At 47.1% G+C, this 24,203-nt stretch overlaps 4 non-coding genes across 4 annotated transcripts; 1 reads left to right on the forward strand and 3 right to left on the reverse strand.

Annotated features, from left to right (window-relative positions):
* Positions 1-1,483: 1,483 nt before the first annotated feature.
* On the reverse strand, positions 1,484-1,556 carry TRNAV-CAC (transfer RNA valine (anticodon CAC)). Its single transcript has one exon. It is a non-coding gene; the product is annotated as a tRNA-Val (tRNA).
* A 7,913-nt stretch (positions 1,557-9,469) lies between these two features.
* Positions 9,470-9,543, reverse strand: TRNAN-GUU (transfer RNA asparagine (anticodon GUU)). Its single transcript has one exon. It is a non-coding gene; the product is annotated as a tRNA-Asn (tRNA).
* Positions 9,544-13,691: 4,148 nt separating this feature from the next.
* TRNAQ-CUG (transfer RNA glutamine (anticodon CUG)) lies at positions 13,692-13,763 on the forward strand. The gene has a single exon. It is a non-coding gene; the product is annotated as a tRNA-Gln (tRNA).
* Positions 13,764-19,232: 5,469 nt separating this feature from the next.
* LOC133089216 (U1 spliceosomal RNA) lies at positions 19,233-19,396 on the reverse strand. The gene has a single exon (XR_009700601.1). It is a non-coding gene; the product is annotated as a U1 spliceosomal RNA (small nuclear RNA).
* Positions 19,397-24,203: the final 4,807 nt, after the last annotated feature.

Genomic DNA, 24,203 nt, shown 5'->3' on the forward strand with positions numbered 1-24,203 from the left:
GCAATCTTGAGTGGAGATGTCTGCAAGGAGCTCTCAAGTGGTGTCGCCATTCTTATATACGGAGAGAGAGTGAGAAACTAAACATGGGAAAATGTTTACTGTGCACTTACGTACAGAATATACGATGTTATTACTCTTGCAACTTTCTTGTATGTTTCAAAGGGCTTTGGTTTGGGTTCTTAATGAATGTTTGGAACTCGAGTCCCCGATTCTCTTGGGATGAGAACGCGGTAAATAAGACTTCGGGTTTGTACCATGCAGGGAGAAAAGAGCCGAGGCGAGAGCCGGCCAGCCCAGGCTGTTCATTACATCTCACGTCCTCCAGCCTGCGCGAAGTCAAGGACCCTGAGGCCGGGACTCAGCGGCATTTGGGGACTCAGTGCAGAAGCTCTTCTGCATCTGAACCTTGAAGCAAAACACAGCTCTGGTCGGGGCAGGAAGAGGAAGACTCCTGCCAGTGGAGACGCTGAAGGGGAAAAAAAGAAAAAAATGTTTACAAAGGCTTCCCTGACCGGGAATCGAACCCGGGCCGCAGCGGTGAAAGCGCCGAATCCTAGCCACTAGACCACCAGGGAACCATTGAGGAGCCCCGACGTAGCGTCTCCAGATGCAAATGGTAAAAGTCAAGATTAAACTTCAGAGACCCGGAGCGCAGGAACGGAGATTTCCCAGAAGCCCAGGGCTGAATGCAGCTGTGCAAGGCTCCCAGCCCTTGCCCGGCTGCTCATCACCCTTCACCTCTCCAGTCTTGGGCGACGCCTTGGGCCCTGAGACAGGACCCAAGGTCCGTCCTGCTCTAGCTTCAGCGCTGTGTGCTGCCGAGCCAAGGTCCTGCTCTCTTTCTGAACCTCGCTTTTCCCTTGAGTCAGGTGCCGACCGGGATGTCAGCAGGTGATGGGCGGATCCGTCCACTTCCTGATCTCTGCCCTGGCTCTGGGGGCTCTCCTGGAGACGGCACCGGTACGGGCTCCTTCCCCTCCGCGACCGGCTCAATTCGTGGAGCCTGACGTTGTTCATTTCCGTGTCTTTGGCTCGGGTCCCCGGTGCACAGTTGGGTTCGGTCTCTTTTGTTGCGTCACGCAAATCAAACTGTTGCGTACGTGTGCCGAGGTGGGGGAAAGCCAAGTGTGCTTCACAGGGATGAACTCCTTGGTTTTCAGAGACATAACTCGTGTGAACACGTGGAAGAGGTTTAGGCGCCTGCTTAGTAGGTGAGGGGATTTCCGGATGTAAAAATGACCCGAAGTCAGCCTGGTCCTTTGCCCACTTGGATTAGCTGGCTGTGGCCTGCCCTCCGCAGTGCCTCAGAGCAGAGAAAGGAGGGCGGGTTCCTGGTGCTGAGCAGGCTCTCAGGCAGTAAGCGAACTCCTGCCCTGTACCTTGGGGATGGAAACTGAGGCTGCCCCCGCTGCCTCACCCCCTGCCTTTCGCCCGTTTGGGTTTTTTGAATGGGAAGGTAAAAACTTCAGAAAGGAAGGACGTTTGTTTCCGCCCGGTTTCGAACCGGGGACCTTTCGCGTGTGAGGCGAACGTGATAACCGCTACACTACGGAAACACGGCGGGTGCTACCGCCTTAGTGGCACGTCCCTGAAATCCGTAGGTCCTGCCACCACTATCCTAGTCGCCAACTTTTTCAACTGAAGAATGAACCTTGAAGCCCCGAGATCTCTCAGGCAAGGAGACTGCGGCTTCCGAGAGGCCCTGCTTTCAGGGTTCCTCGCCGGCCCCGAAGGGAGGACCCCCGAGCCTCCCACAGCCGGCCTTCGGGCTCCCGCACCGACCGCAGAGTCCGCGGATCCACGGCTGTGCCCCCGAGTGCAGGGGTCGCCCCCGCTGCCGACTCCTCAGCTCCCAGAAGCCGCGGGAGCCGGGGCTTCGGGCAAGTGCCCTTTGGGCCTAAGGGGAAAAGGTAGAGAAGTAGGTTCACTCCAGTGAGCTTCTCTCTCTCTGGAGCGGATCCTGTGGGTCCTAGCTGCATTTCTCCAAAGCCTGCAAACAGAATTCCTTTCATCCAGACTTGATTGAGTCGTTTTCAGGGTGAATGCTAGCTTGCTACAAACACTCCGTCGTACCTGAAGGAGGAAATCTACAACTTCCAGGTAAATTCTCTTTTCTTCCTTTGATTTCTTCAAACAACAACAACCAAAAAGACAGGTCACTGGTACACACTTGCACTTTTCTTATAATACTTAAGGTATGTCTGACTATCTATGAAAAGCTCTTGCTGTAGAAACATGTGCAAGAGATCGTCTCCCATGAGCTAAACGATCGTCATGCCTGCCCAAGGTCCAAGATTCTGATGCAGCTGGATCCAGTCCCCCACTGCCTTTCGATCACCGGTTAGATCACCGTCCAAACCAACCAATTTTCCAGATGCAGGTCACTAATATGAGGGAGAAGAGGTCAGCTAAACATTTAAACAATCGCAATTTGTTCTGGGGCATGTTGAAAGTCAGCAGTGGTACAGTTAGAAGGGGAAATAAAAGACTTCATGATAACGATAATACCAGCTTTCTCGAGCTTTACTCAGTGACCAGCACTGTTCCTCAGTGCTTTACTGTGGAATAACTTACTAAGTCCACATAACAACCCTGGAAGATAGTGTAGGACTTTACCACCCCTTGTTGCAGATGAGAACACTGAGGCACTGAAAAGCTGAGCTAACCTTTCCAGGGTCTCACCCCCGTGACAGTGAGAGCCAGCACTCAGACCCAGGCAGTTTGCCTCCAGAGCCCCTCCCCTTGGCCACCATGCTCACGGGTAACTGAGAAAACTTCACTGAGATTTGCATCCCTTCCTTGTTCAACCTCCAAGATTTCAAAAGGAAAAGAAGATTGAAAGGTAGGCCTACAAACCTCGCCAAACTCATTAATGAAATGAAGAAGAAGAGGAGAAAGAGTAAAGAGGACCATTGGAGAAGCAACGACGTTAGACGCAGAGAGAATGACGATGAGTTTGTTAAACACATACTAACTGGAAACTGTCTATTTAAAGACTAAGAAGGACCTATCTTCCAACCATTTAAGGCCTAAACTTTCCCTTTCCATGGCAGTCTCCACCCAAGAATAGATTTCAAAGCTACCAACATAGTGTATACAGATGTGAATATGAAAATCATACTTCAACATTAGTAGTAAAGAGATTATTTTTTGACTTTTAAAAAATTTTTTTATACAGCAGGTTCTTAATACTTATTTTATATATATTAGTGTATATATGTCAATCCCAATCTCCCAACGCATCCCACCACCACCAACCCCTCTGCCGCTTTCCCCCCGTTGGGGTCCATATGTTTGTTCTCGACATCTGTGTCTCTCTTTCTGCCCTGCAAGCCGGGTCATCTGAACCATTTTTCTAGGTTCCACAGATATGCGTTAATATACGATATTTGTTTTTCTCTTTCTGACTTACTTCAAGTAGTAAAGAGATTTTGAATGAGTTAGCTCACATGGTTACTAATAAAAATGGGAAACGGTTATTAGGATGTTGTCATTAAACAAAGACAGGATTTATAAAAGAGCCAGAAAAGAGAAGAGAGGAAACACACACACACACACGCACACACAAACAAAGCCTGAGAAAGGGGGGTTTTCCCTTTCCTAGAGGAACAGATAGCTGAAAGCCATCAAACAGCTACTCTGGACGGGTTAATCTAGTGAAGTTCCGAACTAATCAGGTAAACGCTTTTGGCTATGTGTGGATGCTCAAAACTTCTTGAGAGTTCAGTGGTGAAATGCATGTGGCGGCTTTTCTTTGTGTACTACCTGCCAGTGTCCCCCTTTGGCACCTGTGAGTTAAGCCTAATTGAACTACTTTCCTCATCAGAATTTCTCAATTTCATATACCCCACCCCCTTCCTTGACTCCTATTTATTCTTAAAAGAGCAGATTTGGTCATGAACACTTGATTCTCTCTTTGACACAGTATTAACAGTGGAATGTCAGCTTAAGTTAATGGTTGTGAGCAGCACATGAGTAAGTAGTCAGATATCCGATAGTGAAGGGAAGCCAAAAATCTGAGGACAGCAAACATATCACAGTAACTACTTTGAACTTACTTTCCCTCCTAGCCCAGGACAAAGCAGAAGAAAAAGTATCAACATCACTTTAACAATAACCAAGTGGCATTAAACTTTTTAAAAATGAGGCATAATATGCATAAAGTACAAAGCGTGTACCGTTCCCAAACCATTACCAGTGTACACCAACCTGAATAACTGCTGAAGCAACCTGAATAACTAAGGTATGGAAAATTACCAGACCACAGAAGGCTTCCTCATGACTCTTCCCATGCAAGAGCTCAGAGTAATCACACACATACCCCTCCCAACCTCTCTGCCTGTTACTTTCACATAAATTGAATCACAGGGCATGCACTGGGTTTGGGGGGATGGAGGGGCATGGGTCTGACTTCTTTCACTCACCATTATGTCTATGAAATTTAATCCTATTTTTCACGTAGTTCTTTGTCTCTGTGTGTATTCCTTGTGAGAATATAACTCGACATAGTTTTCTACTGTTGGACATTTCAGTTGTTTCCAGTTGAGGATATTCTGAAATGGTACGAACATTTTTTTATGACTTTTGGTGGACATACACATTTTCCTAGGGCACCCCATTCCAAGAGAATAATGCCAGTGTTGACTTTCAAAATAATACTTTTGGGGGCTTCCCTGGTTGCGCATTGGTTAGTAATCTGCCTGCCAAGGCAGGGGACACGGGGTCGAGCCCTGTTCCGGGAAGATCCCACATGCTGTGGAGCAACTAAGCCCGTGCGCCCCAACTACTGAGCCTACTCTCTAGAGCCCGTGAGCCACAACTACTGAGCCCTCATGCCACAACTACTGACGCCTGCCCGCCTAGAGCCCATGTTCCGCAACAAGAGAAGCCACCACAATGAAGCGTAGCCCCCAGTCACTGCAACTAGAGAAAACCCTCGCCCAGCAACGAAGACCCAACGCAGCCAAAAACAAATAAACAAAATAAATTTTAAAAATTTATAAAAATAAAAATATATAAAAGTTGGGGGTTTTTTTGATTTTTGTTTTTTTCCAGCAGAAAGGGTTTATTCAGGAATAGCGGGAGAATTGCAATTCAGGACAAGCAAGCTATAGCAAAAGCCATAGGCAAGTCCCACAAACAAAGGAGAGGAAGGAAACTTACTTTACAGAGAAAGAGGAGGAGGCTGAGGGAGGTTGTTTTGAACCCAAGTCCATTGAAGAAAAGTGAAAGTTCAGGGTGATGATGGTTTCTCATTGCCAAGTTGCTGAATTCTTGCAGGAGATGCAACGAATATGTTTTTCTGTTGGGGCCTGTAATCGATGATTCTTGCTGTTGATGCTTCTTCTGTTTGGGTTTGTAATTGACGATACTTCCTGTCTTTGAACTTGAGTGGTACCCCATGAGAGCTCCCACTTCTGGTCTCCCGACTTCATTTGAGTGACGTTTCCCTTTATTAGTTTTCAAACCTGTCACAAGGAATTTTGAATTTTCTATTTTCATCTATGTGAATGTTTTAGGAGACTTATTACGTCAAAATATTATCATTACAACCTGTGGCCCTAGCAACTTTCAAGTGTTCAGTAGCTACATGTGGCTTGTACCTATCATATTGGAGAGCACAGGTCAAAGGTATAGCACAGCTAAAAGTACGATTTCTGGGCCACAGCATATAACTGTGTATGTATGACCCTCAGTGGATGCTGCCAAATTTTTTTCCAACCTGTGGAACTTTTGTATATCTTTTCCAGAAATGAATAAGAATTTCCAGTGCTCTCCATCCTGTCAACATTTGGTTTTGTTTGTCCTTTTTTTTAAAAAAGTAAGCTTTATTGAGGTGTAATTTACATAGTAAAATATGCCAACATTAGATTATTCTACATTCTTTTCAATGATATCATGTCTTTGCCAAGCTGGATTTTGGTGCTTGCTGTGATAAAAAGCAAGTGCCATGCAAAAAGTGAATGTGTAACAAGAAGCAAGGAGGCGCTTTGAGAAGGTTTCAGAAGCTGTGCAGTGCGCAGCATGAAGTTTATGATTCTGACGTGTCAGAGCAGTGAAAACACAAGCCACTCTACTGAACTTTTGTCAAGGGAACACATAAGAATAGCCACAGCACCAGCCACAAACCTACAAAATATAGAAATATATGTGAACCCCGAAAGCAACAGCATTCCCCAACGAAAGCGCTGTTGTCAGCCGACCTATGAGGAAATTAGGGCAAAGGGGAAGGACAAAGACAGAGAGAATTTGCAGGCCACCAAAGATGATTCGTTAATTAAATCAATTTAATATTGGTCAAAGGATTAAAATTAACTCTAGGTGTTGAATTTGTAATTTAGGCTGACCCATATTGGAACATGAGACTGTTGGAATCATATATTGGTATATATGGAATCATACATTAGATGACGCCTAAAAATATTTACCAAAAATTGTAAGTGGAATAATTGAGTCGTCTGGTTTCTAGAAGTACAAATATTCATTCCTCTTTGAAGATATTAGTATATTTAGTGTACTTGACAAGTATATTTAATATACTTCAACACATAAATTTAAATTTTTAGAAGTTGAAATACTTATTGGATATGTTTGCTTATTTGACTAGTACAACCAGTATAGGAAATTTAGGAAGTCCAACTTAACTCAGATTTTCAAGCCATAATTAAGCCAAGACTTATATACTAGAATGCTATACCATCATTATTTTCTATATTACAAGGTAATCTGAAAAATATATATATATATATATATATATATTCAGTCATTTTTACAGCAAAATTATTAAGCCAATCTAATTTTACTGAGTCACCTCAAAAAAAAGAAAAAACACAACATGACAGAAACATTTTAAATGCCATTATATATCCAATGTATAAATTATTTAAATTTCTTAAAAGTATTAAGATTCATCTTTGTTATCAATATCCTTTCTTGTTTGTCGTTGTTGTTCCAAGTAATCAAGACCATTAATTTAATCTATAGCTAAATCTGTTATTTTTCCTTGTCGCGAATTGAACAACAAAATTTTTCCTTATATAGATACCACATTGAAAGCATAAGTAGTAAAGCAATTTTCCCAGAAATTCTTAATCTTCTTATTTTAGATTTATACAAGTTATTATTACTTTCCTGAAGTTAACTGGGGAAGTGACTCCTTTAAATTGTTAGAGACCTAATTTGTCCATTCTCTCCAGAGGAAGAGAGAATACATTGATTTCTTTCTGAAAAAATAGATTTAAAAGGGAAAAGAAGCCATCAAACGGGTGGGCATTATTTAAAGTGAAAGCAGAGGCAATGATATGTATTAATAACACTTGCCAGTGAGGGAAACAAAGTGAAATAATTAAGCAACGTTTAGGTCTTCAGAGGACCCTCATTGCTGAAAGTGATACGCTTTTGAGTCTCCAGGGTATGTATCTGTGCATGAAGTCATTGCTCCTCATCCATTTTTATTAAGGACCGAACTGGCTTACAGTTCTGGAAGGTTTAAATCTTGATTTGTACGGTTGTCACAAGTGCTCATGTTGCTGACTTTGTTGCTTGTTTGTAATGATATAAATGTCTTTCCTCTGCTTTCTGTAGTCTGATTTAAGCAATCCCTAAGGGACATTGGTTTGAATTTTTTTAGTTATTTAGAAACTTGAGTATACCAATGAAAGAAAGCTGCCTATTCCGTGCTAAAAATTCAATATTCTTCCTGTATAATCCCCCTTATTAATGTTGAGTTCCTTATGAGGGAACCATTGCATATTAAGATCGTCCTTATTGTAGGTATTACACTTTTGCAGTTATTGACAAGGATTGCCTGGGCCCACGTGGTTTTTAGCAAATAGTGGAAAGACAAGAGGTGGACAGCTTCTCACTGCTGCGGTGTCACATACCAGGAAATACCAGCATCCTCAGGACAAGCATCAGACAAAAAAGACTCATGGTCTGGATTAGCTGTCATCTTCTACCTAACTGGGAATGGGTCCCTGTCAACCACCACCCAACAGGGATTATCCCCAGAAGTTCACTCCCTAAAATTAAAACCAGAATCCCGCACTGAGAGGAGAAATTAGTGATGCACAAATGAGAGGGAGAGAGAGAGAGAGAGAAAATACCTGTCCAGTAAGCACACGGTATGAAAGAGAACCACACGGTTCAATCTCACATGAGACTGAACAGAACAGAGCAAACATGAGCCAATAGCTCTAAGGGTCCAGGTCTGAAGCAGGAACCTGTGCTGGGCAGGATTCTGTTGGCTCCCACGAGGTGTCTTAGATGGGCTAATGTTTATAGTCACAGCCACAAAACAGACAGACAAAGAAACAAACAAAAAAGTGTCAAGGAATAATATAGAGACACTTATTCCCATGCGAATTCCCCATTTTATAGGAGGGAGGACAGGCATTAGATTGTTTTCATCAAATTAAAAGTATAACCAAAACTTATAAATAGAAGAGGAAAGGGGAGAAGGAAAAAAACCTCTGGGATCAGCGAGATTCTTCTCTTTGGATATGTTGCTTGGCAGGACGTTGTCAAAGAGGTCACTCTGGGCAGTCTTCTCTGGACCCTGTTGACTAGGTCAGCAGAGAAAACCATTACAGTTATTGGGGGACTTTAAAAATATTGAATGTTTAGCTTTCGAACATATGCAATAGAATATCTCTGTGTAATGCCCACAACGTCCCTCTGTTGTCCTTCCCCTTAGTTATGTCGGGAGGGCACTGCTCCCTTTATTAGTTAGACTATCAAAGAGAGATGTATAGAAAGATTGCTGTGTTGGCAAGTAAATGAAGAAAGGGACATTGAAAGACTGGAAAATAAAATGGAATATGATTCAGTCCCACTTCTGTGGAGGGCAAATTTGCAGGATTTACCAACATTAGAAGCATAGAAACACTAAAGGTAGCACTTGCACTTGCAGTTCTCTACGCTATGGAAACACCTGCACGAGTGGTCAGAGGTGTGTGTACAATAATGATGGTTGCAGCATATTCGTCATCGTGAAGCCATGAAACCAAATAATAAAGAACCATGGAAGAAATGCCTTTGTCAGAAACAATGCAGAGGAGAATTATGATGATGAGCTCACTGATAACATCATTCACAGAACAAGTACTAACGTTCACAGATGAAAAATTTGAGGCACATAAAAAACAACTTTCTTGTTCAAGTCTATAGACTTTGGCAGAATAAAGACTTTATCCCACCAGACTGTGGATTCCTCGGTCTCTTTCAGAAGGTCGTGAGTTAGGCGAGTATGGAGTCCAGTAGAGACGATAGACAATAGAGCTGGGAAGGCGGGGTGGCCCAAGACTGGCAGCAGTCGTGAGGTGGATAGGACCCCGAATGCAGTTCGGTAAAGTTTGTGTGAGCCGATGTACAGGTAATAATCAGCATGGAACACCTGGAATGGTATTCAGCACGGAAAACCCTGAATGGGTTCTGAAAAAAAAACGAAAGTCGAACAAAACTCTCCCACCGTCCCTGGGTGGGCTCGAACCACCAACCTTTCGGTTAACAGCCGAACGCGCTAACCGATTGCGCCACAGAGACAACAGCACGCGGCTTTTCTGGGCTCTCTTTGCAGGAGACACTTACTAATTCCCAGGGTGTGCCGCCTGCCCCGCAGGAGAACGGTGCCAGTTCCAAAGCCTCGGAAAAACGGACCATTTAGAGCGATGAATGATGTTCTTTATCCTGTTTGAAACTGGTGCCTTAGGTGCCTTATCCGAAACCAAAAGGGCAGCAGAATGGCCTGACCCCGCCTTGCCCCTTACCCGCCTCAGATGCCAGCGCCCCCGGAGACACCCGGAGCCCGGGCCGGGACCCTCCGGGCCTGAACCCAATGGGGTCCAAGGATAGCTGAACACCCGGTGGGCATCCATGACGGCTCTTCCGGTTTCCTCGCCGACACCCATTGAATGAGAGTTTGCCCACCCTTCCGAGAGGCCTCCGGGGGCCGGTGTGGTGCTTTGGTTTCCCGTGTCCATCACGCGATTTCCACAACGGCAGCGGTCGCCGTGATGGTCGCCCCTGCGTCCCCACGCCCAGAACAGGGTCTGGCACTCACCAGGACGCTCTTAGCACTTGGATGAATACACTGTCGTCTTTAGCCCTTGGTCCCATGAAGACCCCTGAGAATGGAAATAAGGAAACGTTTTCGAAGTGAACATTTCTTTTCTAAAAGCCTTTATTCTGGTTATTTGATTTCGCAGCATCCCGTGTGGCGGGCAACGGAAAGGCCTACAGGTCCCCGTCTGCGCGGTGCAGCTCCCCGCGCCCAGCTGAGCAGGCTGCGTTCTGTGGGGTCGATCCTGGGAGCGGGGAACCGGCGGGAAGCGAAAAAAGACGGGGGAAGGCGGGTTTGGGGACGTGGGCATTGAGATCTCCCACGAGGCTGGTGCGGGGATCCCAGAGAGATGAGCCTTGTTTCTGTCCTGTTAGAGAGTGGGGAAGGAGGGAAAGAGCTGGCGTCGGAGAGAAAGCGGGAGGCAAGAGGACAGGGAGGGAAGGAGGGAGGAAGGGGAGGGGAGGGGAAGAATAAACGAATTTGTGCTTCCACCCCTCCCTCGCTCCCTCTCTTGCCCTCTCTCTCCTTCTTGCTCTTCTTCCCACCCCTCCAGCTGAGAAATCCTGATATACCCACATCTGAGAAGAAAGACCCAACTCATCTGTGCTCTCGGGCGCACAAGCTCTGGGTTGTAAAAATGGTTCTGCCCTTGCGTGGCCTTGAACAAATAAAGTTTCTGTGCCTCCCTTCTTTCTTCTGTAAAATGGGACCAATGAGAGCATTCTACTTCATTCCGTTGTTGCCTGGGTTTAGTAACTGCTGGGTCAATAACGTTACCAGCAGTGAAATCATAAATACTATGGTCATGATCCTCTGACTCTTTTGACAACCCCTACCCTTATTTATTTCACCTTAAATTAGTTTGCTTCTTCTAGAAATTTCTGTAAACGGAATCAAAGCATGGGCTCCTGTGATTGCTCTTCCGGTTTGCTCCGCTGTCGCCGGCCCGCCCTTCATCGCCAGTTCTCTGCTTGCGGGACCGGGACCGACGCGCGGGCTGGAGGAAACGGGAAGAACCTGCGGCGGTGAGAAAATGAGCGTTTGCCCACCCTTTGGAGAGGCCTCTGGGGCCGGTGGGGTCCTCCGCGTCCTTCTTCGGTTTCCTGCGTCCCTCAAGGGAGCTCCACCAGGGCAGGGGTCTGGTGATGGTCGCTCTTGCGTCGCCTCGCCGAGAGCAACTTGAGCGCCGCCTCACTCAGTCTCCCAAAGACCCGCAAAGAGTCCTGACCAGAGAGAAAGGCATTCGTGCTTCTCGCGATGGTGGAAAATATTCCCACATCTTCCTCGCAGACTGTGGAAACCTCCCAGACCGTGCGACGTCTGGTGGCATTCTTTACGCGCCAAGGAAGGAGGAGCGCTAGCGACAGAAGAAGGAGGACGGATCGGAAGGTGAAGGGGCGGCGCAAGGGGGTGAGGAGAAAGCGAGCGAGGAACGAGGGGAGAGGAGAGCGAGGGAGAGCAATAGAAAGGGAGGGGGGAGCGGGCGAGGGGGAGGGAGAGGGGAGAGGCCTTGGAGGAGCGGGAGGAGGTGGAGGAGGAAGAAGAGTTACCTTCCCAGGGTAGTTCTGCTCACTGGCCCCCGACACACGGCAGCTCCCACCATCACCACATCCCCACCTCTCACCTTGGGCTCTCAGTCCCAACACGCACGCTTTGGTCCCTCAAAGACCGCCCCTCCACCCGTCGCGGTTCTAACCTCATTGGATTTCTCTGCCCCTTGTCAGAGCCCGGCTCTCCGGGTCTCCCGGCCATTCTGTGATCCCTCAACGTCCTTTCCACGGATTTCTTTTCTTCCTGTATCAGCCAGAGTCCCCTTCTGGTCCTTGCACTCATAAACCTTGACTGATCTTGAAGTTCTCCTGGAGGAGCGCTTCGTGTTGTTTGTTGCCGCTCAACTTCTTGATTTTCCGGAAGGAAGTTTCATCGTCTCCTCAGCCCGGTGCTGTGAACTTCCTCCTGGTAACAAGGGCCTCCTTCTCCCTTGAGTCAACTCTTGTCCAGTCCCTGGGACGTCTCTCAGCAACACTGGGCATCTTTCTGACTCTGTTTATTGGCCGACAGCTTTTATGTTTGAATGCGAATTTTTCTGTTCTGTGTATTGGATAAGGGAAGAAATGGCTTTGGGAGAAAATGAAGAAGTAAAGGGGAAATGAAATAACGCAGATTATTATTTTGAGACATAATGTGGATTTATACCTATTACACATGTAAATATTTAGTGTGGTGGTATTTTGTGTACATAAATACTGTATACACTGTCAGACAACTTGGATACACATGCTCTATGACCCAGCAATGAGTGCTCTTGGGTACCTGGATACGTGTACACTTTTTTTAAGCCGTGCAATTTCTGGGTCATGACATATAAAGAAATTGGAATGAAACTGACTTGACCAAGCTCTGAGGAAAGAGTCTGTGACTGCCGAAGTGTCAGAGCCCTGCCTTGTGGTCTCCACGGCATGTCGTTGACTTTGAGTCACCCCAGGTGAGCATGGCCTGGTTTGTCTCAGTGTTTGGTGTAAACGTTAATTTTTACTTGCACTGTAAATCTAACAAATCTACATTGGTTGTAAGAAGAACTTAGCCCCCCTTCATCAGAAGTGTATGAAGAAGAAAAGGAGAGGTGTGGGAAGCATGCAGTCTTAGCCGGAGGTAACTCCTGGAGGAGACAGTATGTCTCTCACAAAAAGCAAAGCCCTTACCTTGGAATGCACTCTTTTCCCCAGGCCTGAGGAATGTAAAAGAGATTAGCAAAGCTATCTCAAGCCAGGAGACCTCAGGGAACTGAGAGTCCTGGTTGTTCCTTATGGCTGGGGGCTGTGTGTGAGCCTGGTTAAGGGAAGATAATGTTCAAGGATAGTTGTTGTAAACGTGTTGACGTCAGTGGTAGTGACTGAACTGAGACGATAAGCAATTCCATGGGATTATTGTCTAATAATGAGTTCCTCTTCTGTCTATGTAAGATTCAGTAAATTCTAAATAACGTGCCTAGCAACCATCAGTTGTCTTGGTCCTTCTGACCCCATACTCGAGGTGCTATTCAGTCCCTTGCCCTCTCCGTCGGGACCTGGAAGACCCCCTGCGGTGGCTGGACCGTTGCAGAGAGGTCTCTTGCCTCCCATTCCCACTCCACTGCTGACACACTTTATATATTACACATAGGAGGTGGTGGCAGCTTTGGAGTGTCATCGGTGCTGTGTAGCCAAGGGACCCAGGAAGTCCCAAGTCCTGCCCTGACAATCGTCTGCCCTCTCTGGGCAATGGGAAAAGTGTGAAGGCAAAGAAAAGGAAAGTAACACTATTATTTGCAGAAATTTTACCTCAGGATGGGACACTCTGGCAAACTGAGGCAGAATATGTGGTTTATGATGGAGACTTTCAGGGGCTCTTCCCTGGCCCGAAGCCCAAAGTGGATTTTACCTCATTTTCTGAGGTGCAAGTGAACTGAGAGAAGTCAACCAAAGGAGAGGAGCAGAGAGAAAGCAAGACGGATGACCACCCACGCGGGTCAACCGTATTCAAGTCTTGTCGGGACCGGAGAAGAAATGCCTTGGCATTATCGCTGGGATGCATGGAGGCTAAATAAGTACTTACCCATCTTCGGCGACATAGAGTAAGCACCTATCGAGGAGGTTCCATGGTGTAATGGTGAGCACTCTGGACTCTGAATCCAGCGATCCGAGTTCAAATCTCGGTGGGACCTTCCTGTTTAGTTAGAAGAAGGGGATTTTTTACTCCTCAGATGGGACGTGCTTTCCCGCTCCCGCGTCCCCGAGAGGCGCGGTCCGCGCGCTCCACGCGGACGTGGCGGGCAGGCGGGGGGACGAGCCCGCGGCGTCCCCGCTCGACCCTGGCGACTCTGCCCGTCGCGGGCCATCGGAGGCCCCGGCCCCGCCGCCCAGGGGCGCAGCGACCGAGCCAGTGCCGCCCCCTCGTCGGGTCACCCTGAGTCTCGGGGGCGAAAGGCAGAGGCTGCGCCCACTGAGTCCTGCCCCGCGAGGGGGCTCCGCCCCGCAAGTCTTGTAACTAACTGCGCGGTTGTCCCTGTGAGTACATGGTCGCGGGGCGGGGCTGTGACGTCGCTGAGCAGCCAGGGTGACAGTGTCTTAGCTTTCGGGTCGAGGGTTCCAGACCTGGATGGGAAGTACTGTATTGTATTCAGGTGCCCTATTATTCCGAATATTAATGGATCCTATCCCAGTTTATTATGATTTTATTCAGAATTTCTCGCTCCTAAGTCTCCGTTGGACACGAAAAGCCGCTGTTAGGCTAAGATTTGAACCTTCACTCCAGGAAACCTCGTCCTTTCGTCCCAAGCTCAGCCAGAGAGGGGAGCCCCGGCCGCGGATTCCGGCGTCTGAGGAGACCCCAAGTCCCTGACCCACGGCCGCCCGGCCCGGCTCCTCCGGGGCCGAAGGGGAGACGAGCCGGAGCCGCTCCGACTCCGGGACCGGCGGGCGCCCCTTCGTCCTGCCGCGACTCTGCTCCACCGAGAAGACGCCCCAGGACGTGACCGGATGGAAACACTTCTGTCCTCTACTGCTCGGTAGAAACGTATGGATGAGGATTGTGGTGGACTTGAACAGCTAATTAAAATGTCCTCTTCCAGGTGCTAAGGAGCATCTCTCTGAGTTTTAGATTTTGGAACTTTCAGAGGTTACGAAGGACCGACTGACACAGCTGTCTTTGGAGGACGTGACGAGAAAGGTGTGAGGCCGGCGAAAAGATCCGAGGACGGGAAAGAGCAGGAAAGAGGAGAGAATGACACAGAAGGGAGAAAGGGGCTGGAAGGGAGAGGAGCTGGGCGAGCACTGCAGCGGGGGCAGTCGCTGGGTTTGGGCGACCACGGCGCCTCACTCTGGAGCGCTCCCACCCTTTACCGACCTGCCCGAGAACCCGGTTCCACCCCAAATCGCCAAGCTGCTTGCCTGGCATTTGTTCTTGCAAAGTTCCCTTTGCCGGTTGGGTTTGGAGGGGTGAGGTGGGCTGTGTTGGTTTGCAAGCGAGTGGAAGTCCTGGCGGCTGCCTTGGAGACGACTGGCGGGTAGGGAAACACACAAACTCCACTCTTCCCTCTGCAGGCCGGTCTGCAGGGCCTGGGGTGGGAAACTGGAAAATCAGAGTCTCAATATTTATTTAGAGATAAGGAGATAAATAGCCAAACAGTTGGTTGTGTGAGTAGAAAGTGGTTATCCCTGGCAAAAAGAAATGTGGGATGGGATCAGGGGACTACTGTTTCCCATAACAAGTTTTGGGGCATATGTAACTTTGTATCACATGTGTGATATTTTTAAAGTTCATTGCTTGTATTTTGAATATAAATTTTTATGTAGTCATATGTATCACTTTTAAAATTCTGGGTCTTGTGTCATGTGTAGAAATGTTTTCCACTGTAAAATCATAATTTTTCTTTTTTTAAAAAATTGGGGCCTTCTTGAAGCAAGGAATTGGACCATTATTCCCCTTTTGATGAGCTGATCACGTGAGCTAATATACTTGCGGATCCTCCCAGGCCAGGAGGTTACTGCTGGTCAGAGAGGATTGCTTTACTCTCTCTAGGAGGGTCCACAGCCACTGAAAAGTATCAGTAACTTAAATAAAATCCCACCCAGTCTTTATGCAGTGCTGTGCCCAAAACACAAGCGCTTACACTCAGTGATTACATGTTAGTGCCATGTGCCCAGGCATAGTCTACAAGTTTTACATGGGTTTACTCATTTAATCCTTTCAACAGGCCTATATCATATCATCATCCTCACTTCCCATATGAGAAAACTGAGGCATGGAAAGGTTAAGTAACTTGTCTCGTCGCTCAGTCAGTGAGTGGGATTTGAAAGCAGGAATTTGAACGGAAGCCCGCCTGGCTCCACAAGATATGCTCCCAATCAAAGAGGAACACAAATGGTAAAGATGCTTGACAAGAAATTTAAGTCTGTATATTTCTTTTGAAAAAAACACCAAGGAGGAGTCACGTAACGGGCATAAAACTGTCCTAAATATCCTCATGGTCCACCTGCCTCCCAAACATCCTTCTTATCCCAACAGCTGCTCCCCGCACACCTCCAACTTAAACACAATTCCTGCCAGAGCTAGGTTTTTCCTTCCCTTTATCTTTTCCTCTCACCTACCCCATACCTCTTCCATAGCTATTCTGTTCTTTCACTTCCAGGTCATTCATTTTCTTTAAATTTAAAAATGTTAAATATATATAAAGAAGAAAATAAGCAGCCATCCATAGTCCCACCTCCTGGAATTAACTACTGTTAACATCTTTACGTATTTTTCTTCAAATCTATTTTTAAGTTATTCTAATTTTTGCAAAAATTATATATGCTTATTATGTAAAATTCAAATGATGCAGAAAATGCAAATATGTAAAAATTTGAAGCATCTTAAATTCAAAACTAACGTCTGTTAAGGTAGGTAAATATTGATGGAGTCATTTTGGTATATCAATATATATATAAATTTGCTTTTATAAAATTGAGCTCTTATAGATTCTATTTTTATTTTAAAGTATTCAATTTAATAGTGCATAAAGTTAACGGAAGAAAAAGATACAAAAACAAAAATGAAGAAATTGTTGAACTTTCAATCAAATTGTTTACCACAAGAGAGAGACTTTTCTAAAAGAACCCTCTAAGGCTAATAATAATGATAATAATTTAATTAAGACATTAAAATTTGGAATGATTCTTATTACTTTTTAAAATCAAATTTCTTGAGTTGTAATTTGAAAATAATACAATGCATCCATTTCAAGTTTGATGACTTTTGACAAATGAATATAACCACTACCCTGTTCAAGAAGAAGGAACATTTCCAGTACTCCAAACTGTCCTCTGCCGTGCATCCCCCTACCACTTCCTGTCCCAGGTAATCAGTGATCTAGTTCCTGTCACTATGGATCAGTTTTGCCTGTTCTAGAAATTCACATAAATGGAACCACAGACTATGTACTCTTTTCATCACTCAGCATGATGTTTTCGAGAGTAATGCGTATTGTGGCCATGTATCAGGAATTTGTTTCATTTTATCCAAGAGTAGTATTCCTTTGAATGCATATATCACAATTATATCCGTTCACCTCGTGACGGACATTTTGCATTGTTTCCAATTTGGGGACTATTATGAACAAAGCTGCTATAAACAAGTCCCGTTTATATGTTTCATAAATTCCATATAAAATCTTTTCTTCTTTAATACGAATTTATTCTGTGAATGGATGTCACATCCGCAAATACAAAATTTATTCAAATGTTACAAAAGCCTGAAGTACAAGCTTATCTTTGCTTCCTGTCAGGACATACTTAATATAAGCCACACACTATGCTAGGCGTATTATTAGGTTATCTCATTTAACCTACACAAGTTCACGAAGTACTAAATATTATTTTCATATGACACTTGCAAAATTGGCCTAGCAAATTGGAGTTGGCCCAAGCTCAAACAGAAGGCACCAGGACTGAAAAGGAGCCCCTCCCGCCTCCCGCCTCCCGCCTCCCGCCTCCCGCCTCCCCCCTCCCCCCCTCCCCCCTCCCCCCTCCCCCGAGGTTGGGCTCTTAACCCCAGACGCAACCCAATGTCCTCGTAATAACCTCGGTATGTCTGATAGGCCTGGAAACCAATATCCAAGCAGTTCCTAGTCACGGTATTGTTCGGCTTCTTTTGGTCAGAAACTCCTCGATCAGGGATCCAGAGCATAATATCGTGGACAACCTTGAGACTAAGGAAATCTGTTAAAAACTCAAAACCCGTTTTCTCATCCGTAACAGGGAAAACTCCCGCGGCTGGGGAGAAGAGCACTTTTATTTTTTACTTTTACTTCCAATGATCTATACTCGATCTGCACCGTCTGCTTTTTAGTTAGCTTTCTTTGGACCTACCCTTAAGTATCCACCCCTCACCCCTCACCCCTCACCCCTCACCCCTCACCCCTCACCCCTCACCCCTCACCCCTCACCCCTCACCCCTCACCCCTCCGGGTCGCCGAGGCTTCTGGACCTGAGCGGATCTATGAGTGCCGTCGCGAGGTAGCCACGAGGCAGCGACAGTCCTTCCTTCCATGGTCCTAACTTTCCTGTTTGGGCCAGCACTTTCTATTTGCCAGGACTTCGTGGATCAGAAGTGACAGTGGGACAAGGGAACACCACACCCGGGGAAAAGGGTTTGCGAAAAGCCCACAACTGCCACCGCTGAGCCTGGGGTTTTCTTCTAAACTGTAGTTCCATAGGAAAAAAGCTGAAACTACTTGTGACTGAAGAAAGAAATGTTATGTACAACTCCGGCGGCCATTTAACGAAACAAAAACGGTTGTGAAGGAAACTTCGTAACTTGCCAGGCTACTAGTGAGGCAGGTCTGGCGCAAACTGCAGGCTGAAAGAGAGCTGGTGTTTCTGGTTTATGAAGGTAAGTAATAAGACAAGGCCTGACAGGAAAGGCGGAGAGAAAAAAACGAAAAGGGATCGAGAAATAGAAACAGAGCGCTTGGGGTGGAAGAAAAGAATGAGTACGACGGTTACACAGTAAAATCTGCAACAACGATTACAAGCCAAGCAGGTGATCACGCCAGAAGCAAAGTCCAGGCTGAAAAGGCATGAAACGCGGAACTGGGTAAGAAAGGTATGTTTCCAGTCCCTCACCGCACAAGCAGATAAAATTAGTTATCACGCGGTGCCTTGCTTCTTTCTTCGGGTACGTTTCTGCAAAGATCGCTGAGACCTGAGCTCCGTCCACAGTTGCAATCTGCGTGGTTTACATACGGGAAACGTTACGCACAGCACAAAAAACAACGCCGCGGAACACAACCGAGAGTACTACAGCTCCACCTCTCGGCACTCAGCAATCACAGCACTGTCTCACACAGGCATTGCGCGCAAGCGTCGCTCTGCTCAGCACAGGAACGCTGGGTCCTCAGCTACGCTACGCGCAACGCCACCACCGCAAAAACCGCGTCAGCAACCGCGTTTCTCGCGACCTGAGCAACTTGCGGTTATTATAACTACATGACTGTTTTCGCTGTTCTCACACTAAATTTCTCGGTGGTGGGACACCACGATGCAACCGCCAACAAACAATCTGAGCACACTGCTTTCCAAAACTCACGAGAAACAAAATGAAAAGGAACCCCACAGCAACCCCCACCAATCTACTCTTACACTTCAAAAAACATCAGGGGAAAGCGCGAACGCAGTCCCCCACTACCACAAATTATGCAGTCGAGTTTCCCACATTTGGGGAAATCGCAGGGGTCAGCACATCCGGAGTGCAATGGATAAGCCTCGCCCTGGGAAAACCACCTTCGTGATCATGGTATCTCCCCTGCCAGGTAAGTATGAGTTCACTGCTTTCGCCCCTCCCACAGCCTCATACGCCTTCTACTGTACACACACGGTCACTTTCCTCCCCGCAGCCCCGAGCCTTCCTGCCCCTTCCACACAGCTCGTCCATGCACTTGCAACCAACAGCCCTCGATTCGCTCCCACACCACGGGAGATCATGTCGTCTTTCACCACCAGATCACGAACCAGCAGCCCCTGCGCTGGATATCTACATACGACACGCCCCATCCGTCAAGCCGACGGGAATTACCGCTCCCCTCCAGCCCACGCCCCGCCCTACTCCGCGCCTCCCTCCTCCCACGCCGTCCAGCCGAGCCTACCAGAGGGCGGGCGCCCTCTGGGGGAAGTGACGTCCACCGCTCGCTCTTCTCCCACCCGCCCCCGCCCGTTGGGGCCGTGCGCGCGTGGCTGGCTGCTTAACCTCTGTCCTGCCGAGCACCTGTCTGGCGGCCTGCTGAAGCCTGAGCACCTTTTTTGAACTGTAACGGCTTTCAATGCGTGGAATAGAGAACATTTAGGCGTCCAGGGGAAACCGGTTCCTTTCAAATCCAGTTGTCTTTGTGATGTACTATTGTGTGTATGTCTAGTAAAACGCATTAACCATTATGACTGGCGGTGAACTCTATTCCATTCTTGAACGTTCAATTTCGTTCATCGGAAATTTCATTCATTTTATTCCCCGTCTTCAGGTGTTGTTTTGACTCTGTCCTTGAACAGATTTTAACACCTATCTGCTACCCTCTGACTTTGGAGTCAAATACGTTCTTTAACACATGTTCATTTGTTATAACTACGCGAGTCATGATTTTACCTTTCTCTGAAAATTATTTTTTAACACTTCTCCTTGCATATGTTCCGTGCGTTATGAGTTGCACATTTTTGGAAGTTTTCTCTTTCACATTACATTTGTGCTGAAAATTCTCTGCCCTTCCACATTCCCTCTATACCTTTCTCCCCTGATCTCTGTGCCTGAGGCTGACCTCCACAACCAGCATTTCTTGCTCTTTCCTGCCCTCGGGATCCAGGTGGGTACAGCCAAAGGAAGGAGTTCAGAAAGGAGAGGAGAGAGATGTGAAAGAAAAAGGTTGCCGGCCTGATCAGCAAACAAAGGATGCTGGGCCATCAAGCCATCAGCCACTACCCCCCGACGGTGAGTCCTGAGGGAACTCAGGAGGGAGACAGACAGGCTGCCCGCTGCCAAGCCGTCAGCCAATGCAGCCACCCCCAATGGTGCACCCTGACGGGGCTCAGGATGGGAAAGAAACGGATACTGGACCCAGGTAGCTGTGGTGCATAGCAAAGGACTGATTTCAGTGAGCCCAGACTTGCATCTTCCCATACGTAGAAAAGTACTAAATTCATTAACTTGAGATGTCTGGTTTTCTTTAATTAATAGTAATCTTTTGATGTTCCCACTACCTGGTTATTGTTGCAAAACTCCTATATATCCTGGCTCCTCCCTCACCTCTTTGGAGCAGTCCCTCAGGGCTATCTGAGAGGCTGCCTCAGGCTTGGCATCCTCAGAACATCCGCTGAATAAAACTTAACTCTCAACTTTTAGGTTGTGCTTTTCTTTTTTTTTTTTTCAGTTGACAGAAGTCAGAGTATTTTTAAAGTCTCCATCACCTTTCCTTCCAAGCCTCAGTTTGGAGTCACTACAAAGACCACGGTCCTGTGCAGTGATCCTCCCCAACATTACACTGCGTCTCGTAACTACTCCTTTCTCTTCCTATTGCTATGGACTGAACTGTAGTCCCCTAAATTCATATATTGAGGCCCTAACCCTCAATGTGACAGTATTGGAGATAGATCACAAGGGTGGGGTTCTCAGGATGGGATAGTGCTGGGAGGGGGGTTAAAGACCGGGATTTTCCACTTTTATCCCTCTTGAGTTCTTTAGGCTAGATTAATAATAAAATTGACACAAGGCAGATTAACAGGAGAAAAAGAAACAAATTTTAATTCATGTGCTGGGAGATCTTGAGGCAGGAGATAGATGGTCCCCTGGCTGTGTAACCGAGCAGGACCCCGTGGGGCCTTTGGCGGGGGAGGACAGGCCTTTCCCCATATTCTCTGCTTTTAGCTCCTCTCTGAAGTACCTAAATAATAGTGTTTGATACACATTTCCTGAGTTGTTTTGCATATGTGAAAAACCCCACCTCTCCAACAAATGGAAGATGTTAACTACTTGACAACCATGAGCACATAGCCCCAGGCCACCTGGAGCCTAAGGACTGATAATGTTAACCCCTGTGACACCGCCCTGCTACCTCACCATCAGCCAATCAGAGAATTGTGCACAAGCTGATCACAACCTGCAACACCCCCTCCTTCACCTGGCTTTTAAAACTGCTTTGCCCAAACCCTTTGGGGAGCTCAGGGCTTTTTAGGGCATGAGCCACCTCATCTCCTTGCATGGCCTCGCAATAAACCTTTTTCTGCTCCAAACTCCGATGTTTCAGTTTCTTTGGCCTCACTGTGCGTCGGCACACGAACTTGCGTCAACAGCTGAGCAGCAGGAGTCTGTTCCCTGTGGACAGATACTCCAAGATACAGATGAAGGCAGGGGCAGAGCGGAGCTGAGTCCCGCCCAGATAAAAGATAAGGAGACCACATACTTCTCATTCTTGAGGTCAAGGAGACCTTCCCGACTACACATGTGCAGAAAGGCTCCTCGGGGGGCCAAAAAGGGAGGGGGGGCGCCACCCCATAATAGGTGGTGTCAACCTTCCCGCAGGCCTCTGCGCTGGAACCCATCTTGGCTAAGAGATGTGCGCGCACACAGGGAAGGACCCTGAGTTATACCAAATACGGACTCAGAGCCAAGCAAAGCAAGATGATTGGCCAGAGGAAACCTGGAAGAAATGCCCCATATAAGTGATTTAAACTACCATGAAGGTGCTACTCTCTTTCTGAGCCCGCTCCTGTGTGTCTATTCACAAGTACTCTTTTTTTTTCCTCCTAATAAAACACTTCATTTGTTTCTGTACTTTCTGTCTCTCTGTTGAAATTCATTTCTACAAAGCAGACAAGCTAGAGCCTTGTCACTAGCCACTGGCCCTCGTGGTCTAGTGCTTAGGATTCAGTGCTCTCACTGTCAAAGCCTGGCTTCAATCTCTGGTCCGGGAACTGAGATCCTGCTTGAAGCCACTGCCAGCGAAGGCCACACGAGATCAATTTCATAGAAATGGAACCTAAGAAGTTGCCAAAGCAGGTAGCTTTTGTATTTTTCAGACAGAGAAACTATAAGTTTGTGAGTAATTGACACGACAAAGGAACTTAGGTTTTGGGCACTCAACTAGTAAACAATCTAAGTGGAGTTTGGGCTTGGGATAATAAATTAAAGAAGTAGCATGGTTTGTTTATATAAGCTTCGCAGCTTGAATTCCCTATCTCTGATAATAAGGGTGTCTGTCCTTCTACCACCAGATGCAGGGAGTGCACCTTTTAAGAATCTTTTTTTTTTTTAATTAATTTTATTTATTTTTGGCTGCGTTGGGTCTTTGTTGCGGTGAGTGGGGGCTACTCTTCATTGTGGTGCACGGGGTTCTCATTGTGGTGGCTTCTCTTGTTGCGGAGCACAGGCTCTAGGCTCGCGGGCTTCAGTAGTTGCAGCACGCAGGCTCAGTAGTTGCGGCACACGGGCCCTAGGGTGCGCAGGTTTCGGTAGTTGTGGCGCACGGGCTCAGTTGCTCCACAGCATGTGGGTTCTTCCAGGACCAGGGCTTGAACCTGTGTCCCCTGCAGGTGGATTCCCAACCACTGTGCCACCAGGGAAGTCCCGAGTGCACCTTTTATATGAAAGATTTATTTCCTGCTTTCAGGGACACAGAAAGGAGGGTCAGTGCTTTGGCCATTTAAAAAAAAATTTTTTTAATTTAATTTATTTATTTGTTTGTTTTTATTTTTGGCTGCACTAAGTGGCTTGTGGGATCTTAGTTTCCAGACCAGGGATGGAAACCGCGCCCTTGGCAGGGAAAGTCCGGAGTGCTAACCACTGTGATACCTACCAGGGTTCTTGACCTTCCCCAGTCAATAGAAATTGACTAGAGGCCAGACAGGAAATTCAGGCAAGGCTTTATTGGGGCCCTTGCTGCAGCAGCGGGGAGCGAGAACAGGTAACAGTTTCCCTTGCTGGCTCCCCAAGGGAGGGGTGAGCTGGTTCCTTAGACGGGGTGAGGGTAGCGGTGTGTCCGGGGGGTCAGGCCAGAGGGGTGGCTTAGGTGTTTTGCCCACCCCTATGGTGGTGTTGAGTGCAAGGGGCATGCTCAGTACCTGCTTTTGCTCCCGACACCCTGTTTTTGCTCCCGGCTCTTCAGAAGTGGTCATTGGGTTTTTTGGGCTTTTTGTCCATAATTTGCCCCAACTGTGCGTGCACGCAGTTAATTTTAATACCATATAGTTTCTTTGTATTTTGTTGCTGGAGGAGAGGTTTGTCCAGGTGCAAGCATTGCAGCACTGCAGCAAAGTGTCCCAGGTCACAGCCTGTCTCATTCCCCCCGAGAGACTCTACACCCTTAAAGGGTAAGGGGCCGAAGGCCTCTTCTTCTGAAACTTCTTCCTGCTGGACAGGGGCTGCAGACCCTAGCCTACCCTAGAGGTGTAGAAGTCCCTTGCTGACTGTTGCAAGGACCTGTAGGGACCTGAGCCACTCTCCGCTGGAATGGGTTGAATTCCTTGAGCCATCGTGAGCCGTACTTCAAACTGTTGGAGCCTAGAAGACACAAACTTAACCAAAAGGTTAAACAAACAAGGGCTAAAAAAAGAAGATGAACAACAATAGCCATTAAAGGTCCTAGAAA

This window comes from Eubalaena glacialis, chromosome 3, assembly GCF_028564815.1.
Source record: "Eubalaena glacialis isolate mEubGla1 chromosome 3, mEubGla1.1.hap2.+ XY, whole genome shotgun sequence".
In the NCBI taxonomy this organism is placed as follows: domain Eukaryota; kingdom Metazoa; phylum Chordata; class Mammalia; order Artiodactyla; family Balaenidae; genus Eubalaena; species Eubalaena glacialis.